Source organism: Pteropus alecto, unplaced genomic scaffold (assembly GCF_000325575.1).
Source record: "Pteropus alecto unplaced genomic scaffold, ASM32557v1 scaffold8, whole genome shotgun sequence".
Lineage (NCBI taxonomy): Eukaryota > Metazoa > Chordata > Mammalia > Chiroptera > Pteropodidae > Pteropus > Pteropus alecto.
The window spans coordinates 16430549-16441019 of NW_006494609.1; the positions used below are offsets into that span (position 1 = coordinate 16430549).

General features: G+C 33.3%; 1 pseudogene; it reads right to left on the reverse strand.

The window, feature by feature from the left end:
• Positions 1–9797: 9797 nt before the first annotated feature.
• Positions 9798–10171, reverse strand: LOC102891429 (annotated as a pseudogene).
• Positions 10172–10471: the final 300 nt, after the last annotated feature.

The window sequence follows — 10471 nt, forward strand, 5'->3', positions numbered from 1 at the left end:
TTAATGGCAACGCGGCGCTGTCCCCGGTGCTGAAAAATAATGCGGTCTTCCTCGGGCTTGTGGTGGGGTTTCGCAAGACTGAAAGACCCTGCGAAATGAAATTAAAATGGGGTCATTTTCAGAGAAAAAAAGAGGCCTCGTATCTTTCAGATAAACATTTCAGTATCTCTTGTTGGAGTGGGGGAAGGGGGGCAGCGGCAAATCAGGGGCGGGGAACTGTCAGTGCAACGAAAGCCTGCCTGGCCTTCTGAGCATGCCCAGTTCTCGGTGCTGGAGCCATAGGGGAGTTTGTCTGCAGTTTCCACTTCGGGTTAGAGAGGCAAGAAGGGAGAGGAGGGGGGCGGGGCGGGAGCCAGGCAGAATTCAGGGTCCAGTGTGGGGAAGATACCAACACTAATGCTAAAAGTAAGCGCAACTGTGGGATGAAGCAGGAGTTGGTGCTTGCAAGAAAGTGAAAGGGGCTCTGGGAGAATGATCTAATTATTTCTCCAAAGAGATTGCCTTTGTAGGGCAGCTCACACCAACTGTAACAAATAGCATGAGGATTTTAGGTGTCCCAGTAACGATCGACTGTGTGTTTTGTTGGAAACAGCCTGCTAACTCCTTGTGGGCGGAGGAAGTTTCTAATATGCTCCCTGTAGTCTTTTATTGCAGTGCGCATTAGGCCATCAGTATGTACTTGGTAGGTTGGTTAATGTGAAACCTTTTCTTGAGTGCACTTGAGGGATTCAGGAACTTAACCTTCTGATTGTGAATAAAAGATGTTTTTATTAAGCAATAAGTTTGAATTTTTAACAAATGTACCAGAACTTATTCCTCTAACTGATTCTTATTTCTTTCAAAGTAGTATACAATTATGTTGATAATGCTGTCAGTACTTAAAAGTCTTTGTAATTCTTCTTTGGAATGGCTATTAAAGCCATTCTCTGAGACACCCCAAACAGTAGTCTCATTATTTGGGGGCAGTAGCTTGTATATGATAAAATGCAGTCTGTTACTTATTCACCAGGTAGGTTAAATGAACCGAAGACTAATAGAATTCCCAGATTGATGGTCCATTAGAGATTGTCTGTGCCTACTCACCATCCAGTGTTTGTACCTCTTTACAATGTTTTTTTTTGCAATCTGGAACACCTGAGTTTGAATCCTAGTTCTGCCATTTATTGTTTGACCTTAGATGAGGTAATTGACTTCTCTGAACTTTATTTCTTCAGCTGGGTAATGATGCTGATAGGGTTGTTGTGATTATGAATAAAAGTATACACACAAAAGATTGACTACGTGATCCTAGTACATAGAAAGTACTCAATAAGTTATGGTTATATATTGACAATTATTTCCCATTTAGTAGTTCATGTCTTCTAAATAGTTAGGAAGTTCTTTTGCAATTTTTTTTTTGCCTGTCTCCAGAAGTTAAATCTAAACCTCAAAGGTAAAATTTGCTTCTGCAGAAGCTTTAAAAAAATTAAATACATCATGCTTTGAGTAATGGCAACATACTTGGAATCAGTGTGCTCTTCCCACTTGAGGATAGTGCACCCTTGAAGGTTTTATTATAGTACAGTTAAGAAAACCACCACCTGTCGTTTGATTTTATAGTTACACATTACATAAGAAATCTCAGGTTAAAGCCAGTGAATATTACTGTCCTTTTCCTGTGTTTTCCCTTCCTTGTTAAATTTTGAGAGTCATTGGATGCTTTGTCTTGTCTCTTTCCTGGATAGTTAATGACGAGATAAATAAAATCTACATGTGGACTTGGTTGTGTAGTGCAAGTACTGTGTAGTTAAGTAACTATTTTAGAATTGTTTGTAAAAGATTTTTTTCATCTGTAGATGCTGGAAAGAACACCGTAACTTGAAGCTAGAATGTGTGGCTTTGAGTTTTGCATGTCCTTCTGATTAACTGTGAGACCCTGGGCATTTAATAGTTTTGTGCCTCAGAGTTTTCATCTATGTAAGGAATGGTAGTAACAGATATCTTTGTTTAGTCCTAAGGGTTTTGGAGGGCAAAGGAGGTAAATGAGAGTAGCTGGAAAAGGAAAAGGATGCTTTGGGTATTTTTAGGTATCTTTATTTAGAGTGAAGGGAAGTTAAGAATCTCTTTTTCTCTTACATGTATGAACATGAATGGGTTGACACGTCAGTGTACGTTATATACCTGAAAATAGAGCAAACACATAAAAGGCTGCATAGTATGTTCATGAAAGGTGAATACTTTTTAATAAAGAGAAGTCGCAGATCCATAGTATTTTGTTCTTGGACTTGGTAGGAGTATGGATAAGGGGAAAGAGAAAGAGAAGGGAAGGCCACGAGATTTTTTGTCTTCTACTGGATGTGAAGACCTTCAGAACTGGAGAGAACTGAGAGTTCATTTCTCCTCTGCATTCAGGAGTGTGCACAGTACCACTTGCCTAAGGACCAAAAGGGTAGAATTAGGTTTAATATAATGTCAAAATATTATTTTTATTACTCTTTTTCCTGAGGCTTTATGATGTAGGTAAAAGTTTCACTGGTACAGGAAGTGGATATAGTTTGGTTGAACCAGCAAGAGGAAGTACTTACATTTCAACTCAAATAGATTACATGACTTACCTTTGAAATGTAATGTATTTTCACAGATATGTGAAAAATGATTTTATTTTTATGTAGTGGTATTTTCTTATATGAAATTAGTAATATTGAAGAAAGAAAGGCTAGTTTCAGCTATGATATAGTTTGGAGCCTGTTTTTATACATTCGTTCTTTTTCCTGTGCTATGTGCAGAACATCGTAACAGAAGGTGAAAGCTTCCTAGCAATCTCTCAGGCGACTGCACAAGAGTTAAAATTTTTTTTCTTCCAAGTGCTTCTTTTTATTACAAAGTTCACTGTAGTGAAAATATTTATGCTGATATAGAATCTGGAATGATAGAAATAAAAATTTATGGTTCTTTTATTTGGGATTCTAAAAAGAAGTTCAACTCTCCTGCATCTCCACCCCCCAGCTTTATCTATTTGTCTTTTAAGAATTAAAATTGACCATTCTGGAGTACTTTAGTAAGGGGTGTTCTTTCAAAAGAAGCTTGTTTTTAATAACAGTAGAAGAGTTGGTGTTCTAGAATCAGACTGCTGCTTGGATATGAATCCTGGCTCTGCTTCTTATGATCTGTGTGACCTTGGACAAGTTAGCTCAACCTCTCTAATCCTCTACTGCCTTAATTTATAAAATGGGGATAGTTATAGTTGTGAAGATTGAATGAGGTGATCCATGAAAAGTGCTTAGCATAGAATCCTGGTACTTATGAGGAGTTAATAAATGTTGGCTATTATTATTATCATCATCATCAAGTATAAAATCTTGTACTTGCTGCTATATTATAAATTTTAAATTTGGATCCAGCCCCCCAGAGTATAGCAGGAAAAAAGGAATCATGATGTTATTTAAATGGAACATGGGCTATTGGACTATTTTTTATTCTCCTTTCTTTGTCTCCAGGTCTCCTCTACAGCAATCAGCCTAACCTATTTTGAGTGGGAGGGGATCTCTGCATGACAATTCCTTGACTTGGTTTATCTGTCACGGCACTGGCTGGTCACCTAAACAGAACATTTCTAAGGCATGAACTGCCTATCTATCGCCTTTTGTATTATGGTGACAGAGTAGCAACTGGAAAACATAAATCAGTTATATAAATATCCATCAAAATGTTTTACAAATTTGGAAGTTAACCTGCTGATAATTTGAGTATAAGCTCAAAACAGCTAACTATAGAAATGTGAATCTATGCTATTTTTAATGTATTTATCCTCCACAACATTTTTATCTCTGTAGCTAAAAATCTTTTTTTATTACATCAAAAACAAATACTTTTAAGAGTATAGCTAATTAGCAATATGATTTGAAGTTGAACTTGACCCACTCCCATCTGTATTTAAAGGCATGCTTCAAGAAATCAATAGAAAGTTTTAAAAATATTTTATGCACATTATATAATGATATTACTAAAATAGAAAAGTACTTCTCTTTTGAATAGCACTGCAATCTGTAGTTGTTTAGAAATCTTTGCACAACATTGCTAACTTCTTATAGATGAAATTCTAGTTTTATTCATATACACAGAAATTAGAATATGATTATTAACCATATTTATGGTAGCAAAAAGAGCACATGGTTTTTAGCTCTTATATGATTTCTCTGCCTCATTTGACACTAGTTGCTGCATTCCTTATTTAGACTCCTTTTTTTTTTCTTTTCTGGCTGTTCCTATTCAGACTTTTTTATAGGGCTACCTTCTTCTTGCCTTTCATAAACAGGATTCTGTCATTAGTTCTCTCTCTTTAAATCTCACAGACTCTTGATCTCATTCACTCTCATGATATCAGTTATCATCTCTACTTGGATGACACCCAAATATAATTTTCTAGTCTAAACATGTCTCTTGAACTATAATCCTTTATCGCTATCCAGGTATCCTGTAGCCATCTCAAACCCAAACTCACAATTTTCTGTCTCAAAGTTGTACTTCTTTTTATATTACTGGTTTTAATAAATGGCACCTCCATCTACTCATTAACCCAAGTCAAAAATTGAGAGTCTTCTTAAATTTCTACTTATTATTATTATTATTCAACAAATCACCAAACCTTGTTGATTCTAGCACATCCAACCAAATCTCTGCCCTAACACCTTGATCTAGTTTAATTGGACTGTTTTTTTTTTAAGTTCCTCCAATGTATCATGTTCTTTTTGCCTGAAATGCTTTCTTTCCCTCTGTGGCCCTCTTCTTTGCCTTTTTATTGTTTAATATTTATCTTGGAAGCCCTGACTGATTGCTAGTTTTCCCCTGTATGCCCTACTTGTGTGGTCATACTGTATTGCAATGATTAGTTTTCATGTTAGGTGCCCACATTTACTTTGTGTGTAGACTATATTATTGTCATCTCTGTGCCTCCAGTGTGCAAATATCATTGTCTAGTGCACAGTGTTTGCACAAAAACTATTTCTTGAATAAGTAAAAATGATTGAGGTGAATTAAATGTCTTTTATAAAGAAGAATTGCATAATCAAGTTTTTGGATTTCATTAATTTGAAGATTACACATTTTCATTGGTGTGAAGTTCTGCATTCTGCACAATGTGCAATGTACAGAATGCATGCTTTTCAAATGGACTTAAAGGTAAATAAAAATATACTTGTCAAAAGTGTTTAAAACATATTTACTGAATCAAATTTTATAGTATTTATATAACAAGTTATACTTTTCCTAAACATTCATTGTGTTTTTGGTTCTTTCTCATCAGTTAAATCAGCATAATAATTATAATTCCTAATTGGTAGACAATCTTAGCACACAGCCAAATGTTTTTCTTAAGATAAAATGACAATACATATGAAGTCAGGGCCTTTTCATGCTGTAGTTTGATGTGGATCCTTTGATAATATATCTGTTCAAATTTTATGTATTGATTACTCAACCAATAAATAGGCTTTAGGTTGAGATTTTCATTTTGCAGTATTATTTTTGGAAGTTCGCATGTATTTATTTCTTATATTCTGAAAAGATATGGGTAGCTCTGCATAATGGGGGTCTGTCTTTCATCTTTTTATTATTATACGTGAAAGTTATTGATGTTTTTGTGCTAATTTTAAAACCTTACTTTACTAAATTATTTTCTTTTTGTAATTGTTTTTCCATCTATTCTTTGGGTTTTCAAGATATATAATTATATAATCTGAATATAGAATGTAGTTTCATCCTTTCTTTTCTATCCAATTCTTATATCTCTAATTGCTTTCTCTTCTAATTGTATTGGCAAATATCTCCAACACAATGTTGAATAGAGCATAGAGAATAAGTATTCTTGTCTTATTTTTAAGTTTAGGTGGAAAAGTTCTAGTAGTTCACTTTTTAATAAGATATTCTTTTGGGCTGTGGTAATGTACTAAGGAAGTGGCCATCAATTCCTATTTTATTGACTTAAAAAACACCTGAAAAAAGGTACCTGAATGATGTTAAACTTTCTCAAGTTTATTTTCTATATCTATGGAGACCATATAGTTTCTTTTCTTAACTTTATTAATATGCTAGATTGGATTTTGTCTTATTTTATTTAATAATTTTTACATAGATATTCACATGTTAGATTGATCTATAGATTTTTTTTTTCCCCTCAGAGGTGGGGTGGGGAGTAATTCTAGTCAGGATCTGCAAATTACATAAGATGAATCTGGAAGTTTTCCTTTTTCTATGCTCTAGAATGATTAAAGTAACATTGAAGTTATCGATCTTTAAAAGTTTGTTAGAGTTCCCCTGTGAAACCATCTGGCTGTTTTTTGTTTTTGTTTTGTTTTGTTTTGTTTTGTTTTGTTTTCGTGATGGAACTCTAATTTTTTTCTCTATTTCCTCTGTGACACTTGATCTATTTAGACTTTCTGTTTCTATTGGGGTCAATTTTGGTAAGTTTTATTCCTCTAAAAAATTATTCAGTTCATCTAAATTTTCCAATTTGTTTGCATAGAAGTATACAAAAGAATCTTTTAGAAATTTAAAAATTTCCATTATTTTGAGATTTATTTTCTCCTTGTCATGTCTAATGTTGTATCTTTAGTGCTATATTTTTGTGCTTCTCTCTCTCCTTTTTTCTTGATTGAGTTAGTGGTTTATCTATTGTTGATTTCTTCTGTAAAGAACCAGTTTTTGGATTTATTTATTAATTCTACTGCTTTTATGGTTTCTAAATTAATTTCTGTTTTTATTACTAATTCCCCATTTTCTTGATTTCTTTGTTTTGTTTTGGTGTTTCTTTCCTAATTTTTTGAGTTGGGTATTTATTTATTTTAATGTTTTAGATATAATCATTTCATTGATATACTTTGATACTTCCTTTAGCTGTAGCCTACAGATTCCTGATAATGTCGAGGCTTTTATTATTATTTTCAAGAAATTCCGCAATGTAATTTTATATTTTGCCTTTGACCCAAGAGTTATTTAAAAATATACTTGTAAATTTCCATGCGGAAAGAAATTTTATTTGATTTTGTTATTGATTTTTATTTTTATTGCTTTATAGTTTGAGGATGATATTTGCATTATTTCTTTTCTTTGGAACTTACTGAGGTTTTCTTTGTAGACTTAAGTTTGATCAGTTTTTGTGAATTTTCCATGTGTACTTGAAAGAAGTTGTGATCTTTGTTTTTGGGGTTGGAGTTTGATATATATCTATAAGATCTACTTTAGTTATGTTGTCTAGGTCTTCTATACCTTTACTAACTTTTAGTCCACTTGATTTTTGGGTTGTGAGGTATATTAAAGTTATCCCATTGGTGTGTTTCTAGTTCTCCTTGCCTTTCCTGTAGGTTGCTCCTTAATGAAAATTATTGCTGATTATTGGGTGAATAAATATTAGTAACTGTAGTATCTTCACTGTGAATCGTAGCCTTAAGCATTATAAATTGACCTTTTTTATATATTTTAAAGCTTTTTGGTCTCAATTCCACCTCGCTGGATATCAAGATTATGACCCCTGTTTTCTTTTTGTGTTTGCCTGATATATTTTTCTCCATCCTTTTATTTTTAACTCTTTTGAATCTCTTTGTTTTAGGTGTGTCTTGTATTCTGCATAGTGTTGGATTTTGCTTTATTAGCCAATCTGAAAGTCCTTTTCTTTCAATAGGTGAGTTAAGCCCATTTACATCTATTGATATGATTAATATGTTTGGCCTCAGTTCTATCATATTGTTTTATTTTTATGCCTTTTGTATCTGCACTTTTTTGTTATGCAGTGGGTTTTATCAGCTTATATGTTCCATTGGTTAACTTTATACTAATACCTTTACATTCCATTAGTCCATTTTTTTGGACTTAATTGGTTTCTTACATTGAACAATATTGAAATTAGCTTGTAACCTCTTCTTCTCCCTTTCTACTTCTGTCCCAGTATCTAGTCTAAGATAAAATATTTTTATTTCCAATTAATGTCTATTAGGAAATCATATCCATATACACTCCTTATTTCTCCAATTTTTGATAATTATACTATATATATGATATTCTTTCCTTTATAAACATGGTTTAGCTTTGTTCTGCAAGTATATTTATATTTAATGCTCATCACTGATTCATATATTACTGTCTCTCAGTCTCTTTGGTTGTCTGAATGTCCTTTTCTAATAGATTCTTTAGGAAGGGCACGCAGGGTCGATGTACCCTGAGTTTTGGCAAGTTTATAATTGTTTGTTGCTTTGTATTTGGAGGTCATTTTGGGTAGATATAAATTGCTTGACTCATATTTCCCTTCCTTGAGTGTCTTAAATTCGTTCTACTATTTTTTTGGGAGGATGGAATTAAGAATTGTTGAAAAGTCTGGTGATAATCTTGGTTTCTTTCCCTTATTAGTGACTTAGCCTATTTTGCCTGGTTGCCCAAATGATTTTTTATTTTTTTAAAAGTAGTTTTATCTATAATATAACTCAATGTTGGCCATGTTGAAATGATTGTGATGTATCTTTTCAATATGTAATTTCAAGATTTTATTTTAATTTTAAGAAAGTTCTGGAATTATAGTTTTAATATTTATTTCATTCTATTATTTGACATTCTTTGCAATCCCTATCACGTGTAGGTTGGGTCTTTTTTATCTTCTGTTTGGATCAGTTTCTAATGACTGTTTTCAAAATCCCTTCATTTCTTTTGAGTTTTTTTTAGAGTCAACTGTACAATATACTTTTATATGTGAACTAGCCTATTTATGGTGATTCTGCATGTATATAGGAATATATTTATTTAGCCCTTAATTTCAAATGTCAAATATAATTTAAAAATTGAAACTGTTCAGTTGAATATATCCTGTTTCTCATAAATCCAAACTTATTAATTATAAGTAAGTATAAGTATCCCTGTCATTATATCTTCTAATGTAGACATTCACAAGTACCTATGTATTAGAATACTTGTTATTTTGTTCTCTTTTTGTTTATCATGGAAATAGTTATACATAATAATATTCGGCCATTTTGAAAGCATAGTTGAATGAATTTTGCTAAGTATATACAATTGTATAACCTCCGCCCTTACCCTAAACAGTTCCCTTACCCTAAAAAGATTCCTATGTCCCTTTGCTCTTGATCACCTTCTTCTATCCCTGGTCACGGAAAGACATTGATCTGCTTTATATCACTATGGTATTGCCTTTTCTAGAATTTCATATAAATGGAATCATTCAGTACATAGCCTTTTCTGTGTAATGTCTTTTATTTAGCATGCCATTTTTGAGATTCATTCATGTTATTGAATGTATTAATATTTTGTTCCTTTTTATCGCTCTGTAGTATTTCATGTTACATATATATATATAATTTGGGTTGTTTCCAGTTTTTGGCCATATGGATAGTGCTGCTAAAAGTGTTTGCACATATGCTTTTATAGGAATAAGTTTTTATTTCTCTAGGGTGAATATCTAGGAATAGAATTGCTTGACAGTATGTTAAATGATCGAAAGTGTTGCCATATTGCTTTTCAAAGTAGCCAAATCGTTCTTCATTCCACCAGCAATGTAGGAGAGAGTTCCAGTTGCCCCACATTCTCACCAGCACTTGATATTGACAGTCTTTTTAACTTTCGTCATTCTAGTGGGTGCGTAGTGGTAGCTCATTGTGGTTTTAATTAGCATTTCCCTGAGGACTAATGATGTTGAGCATTGTTTAATGTGCTTATTGGCCATTTGTTTATCTTCTTTGGGGAAATCTCTGTTCTAATTTTTGTTCTTTTTTGATTTAATAGTTTTATTTTTCAAATGTACAGTTGGTGAGACCCATTGTTCATGCATCTTCACCAGCAGCTGGGGCATCCCCACCTCTGGTGTTTCTGGTATAAATTACTTGAGTTCTGTGCTTTGAAACTAGTTTAAAAAACTCTTTACTAAGGAGCTTTTGAAGGGCTGCCCTGACCAAGGAACCTCGGATCTGCAGTCTCTCAGAGATAATAGCTAGAGTTATAAGCTTATAGATGGGAACCTTTATATAGAATCTGTCTTATGCGTTTTCTCAAACAAGACTAGGTCATTGAGCTTGTCCCGAACTTTGCCTTTGGACCACTTCTTTTTGGCCTTGCTCCCAGATTTGTTCACTGGGTCTTTGCCTTTCTTGGCCGACTTTTCAGCATCTTTCTTCTTCTTGCCATCCTTGGGTGGCATAGCGAAACTCTGAGAGCAGTTGCTACCAGGGCAGCCTCACTAAGATGTCAGAGGAAAAAGAAGTGCTGCTCACGAAACTTTTGTTCACTTTTTAATAGATTTTTGGTCTTTTTATTGAGTCGTAAGAGTTCTTTATATATTGTGAATACAAGCTCTTTGTTTTGAAAAATTTCGCTTTCGTTCTGTGGCTAGCCTTTGTGTTTTCTTAACTATAACTTTTGAAAAGAGAAACTTTAAAATTATTAAGTCCATTTAATCAATTTTTTTTCTTTTATCGTTTGTGCTTTTGGCATTCTGTTT